Here is a 3023-nt window from a genome sequence, read left to right as displayed (position 1 = left end):
CGTCTGAATCTTGGATACTTACCACCGAATAGCTTAATTACCCGCCTGTTTCTCTTCCTGCCTCCTGTCTTACAATGCTGTGTGTTCTGGACATCTCAGTCCTGAGGAGAGCACCAGTCCCAAACTCAGTGCCTGCAGCTGTGCTGTGGGTCCTGGGGCAAACTAGGGAATCTCTCTGCGAGTGATTTTCCACTTTGCAAAATCCTACTAGAGGTTACATTTCTCAGGTCTTGATCATTGTGTGAGGTATATATATATATATATCTCACACACGTGTATATGTTTGTATATTTTAATGATCTGTGTGTATCATTATTGTTTACTTAGTATTTTTCTTTAAATCACTTCAATTTTTGTTTTAATACTTTTATTTAAGGAAAAATCTTTATGTTGATTCTGTAAATGGAAAAACCAATATTCACTATAAATAAAAGGCAATAGCACAAAGTAAATACAGTAAAACAGAATGTTTCAATTTATTACCTACTGAAAACCTGCTCTCTTATTTTAAAGGGGAGATAAGCAAGTGTTGGGAAGCTGATGAAGGCATATGAAAACCAGAGACTTCTTTCTTGAGAAAATGCTGAAGGATTATAAATGGAATGTCTTTTTCACTAAAAGGAATCAGATTTATCTTATTCTGTGTCCAGGCACCATTTGACATGGTCTTATGGGGAAATATTGCACTTGATTATGTAAGTGAAAATTGCTGAGCTGTGTCCAACTCTTTGCGACCCCATGGAATTCTCCAGGCCATAATACTGGAGTGGGTAGCTGTCCCCTTCTCCAGGGGATCTTCCAACCCAGCGATTGAACCCAGATCTCCTGAATTGCAGGCGGATTCTGTACCAGCTGAGCCACTAGGGAAGCCCCACTTGATTATACATATATATATATTCAAATTATATGTTTAATCAAATATATAACCAAACATGTATAATCATATATATAATTTTAAATTTATATGTAACAATAATTTTATTTATGTTTAAAATATAAGTTTATTTTTTTCAGTGTCCTTGATTTTGAAAAGTTGACCCATATCATGAGTAGCAACGTCTGGCATTCATTAAGCTGCACTCAGGGCAGACACTGCTAATCAATCATATCAATAGTACTGGTGCTTGGCAGACACTGCTAGCTGACCACAGCCCTCCTTTCTCTGGTGCTTGGACGCAGTCTTAGATTCTGTAGGCAGGTCCCAGTTGATTATAGCTGGCACCTGGTGGTAGCTCTAGACCAGATAACCCCTTAGGTTTCTTCCACAACAGAAGTTATTGCTCCCGACTCCAATTTTCTTGGCAGGTAAAACTGAGGCTGAGATGATGGAGAGAGGAAAGCTGAGAAGGGCTTATGAGCAGGCACATCCAGGGAACCCAGCTGTCCCTACCCAGTCTGACAGGAGACCGGAGCTGGCAGTGAGCAGAGTAGGGAATCACCTTATACCAAGTAGAGATGGACTGATGGGCTGGAAGCCACAGTGTGACATGTTTAATGTGCAGTAGGGTATGGGTCTTGGGAGATGGGGTAAGGAGGGGGCAGCTGGCAGGGGCAGAAGAGATGAAGGAAAGACAAGCTTGCTTGGGTCAGACTGTAGGAGAGAGGAGAGGCACCAGCTGGGGACCAGGCAGCCTAGGGTCTCAAAGAACTGTCAGGTGCGGAGCAGTAAGTAGGAGGCAGCCAGGGCTGACTGGGGAATAAAATAACAGAGAGGAGAGGTGAGAAGGGCCTTCCAGCCCCTCAGGTCTTCAATGTCTTGAGCTGTATTTATTCCTTCACCTCCCCAATCCCCCAATATCTCTGCTCTCCCCCGACCTACCAATTCCCACTCCAAGCAACTTCCACTGTCCACAGTTATCAAGCAAATTACTGTGGAAACAGTTCATGGCTAGGATGAATCACTTACCACTGTCCTCCGACTTACTGACATCCTGAGTGAGTGAGTGAGTGAGTGAAGTTGCTCAGTCGTGTCCAACTCTTTGCGACCCCATGGACTATAGCCCACCAGGCTCCTCCATCCATGGAATTTTCTAGGCAAGCGTACTGTGGTGGATTGCCATTTCCTTCTCCAATTGACATCCTAGATAACTTAAAAAAATGATCAAGAAGCACCTTTAAAAGTGGGAAGGCAGCTAATATTTTACGTTCCAGACACAGTGCCAGACATTTTCCAAGCAGCATTTCATCACTTGAAAAGAACCTTGTGAGGCAGGAGTCATGCTCCACATTTTGCAGATTAGGAAACCAAGGCTCATGGAGGTTAAGAAATGCAGCTGATTGTTGGTGGATCCAGGATTCAAACTCAGTGCACTTGGTCCCAGAGATTTTGACCCTTTTCCATATACAAGGCTGCATAAGGGACAATTACATTAATGGGAAAAAACAAGCAAAATTCCATTCTAATCTTCCTGGTTGTTGTTGTTGTTCAGTCACTAAGTCATGTCCGACTCTTTGTGAACCCATGGACTGCAGCACGCCAGGCTTCCCTGTCCTTCACCATCTCCTGGTGTTTGATCAAACACACGTTCATTGAGTCAATGATGCCATCCAACCCTCTCATCTTCTGTCATCCCCTTCTGCCCTCAATCTTTCCCAGCATCAATGTCTTTTCCAATGAGTTGGCTCTTTGCATCAGGTGGCCAAAGTATTGGAGTTTCAGCTTCAGCATCAGTCCTTCCAATGAATATTCAGGACTGATTTCCTTTAGGATTGACTGGTTTGATCTCCTTGCTGTCCAAGGGACTCTCAGGAGTCTTCTCCAGCACTCCAGTTTGAAAGAATCAATTCTTCAATGCTCAGCCTTCTTTATGGTCCAACTCTCACATCCACACATGACCACAGGAAAAATCATAACTTTGACTATATGGACCTTTGTTGGCAGTGATGTCTCTGCTTTTTAATACACTGTCTATGTTTGTTATAGCTTTTCTTCCAAGGAGTAAGCATCTTTTAATTTCATGGCTGCAAGTCACCATCCATAGTGATTTTGGAGCCCAAGAAAATAAAGTCTGTCATGTTTTCAT

The sequence above is a fragment of the Cervus canadensis genome, chromosome 21, assembly GCF_019320065.1.
Source record: "Cervus canadensis isolate Bull #8, Minnesota chromosome 21, ASM1932006v1, whole genome shotgun sequence".
Lineage (NCBI taxonomy): Eukaryota > Metazoa > Chordata > Mammalia > Artiodactyla > Cervidae > Cervus > Cervus canadensis.
The sequence above is the reverse complement of the archived record's forward strand: the minus strand, read 5'-3'. Positions refer to the sequence as shown.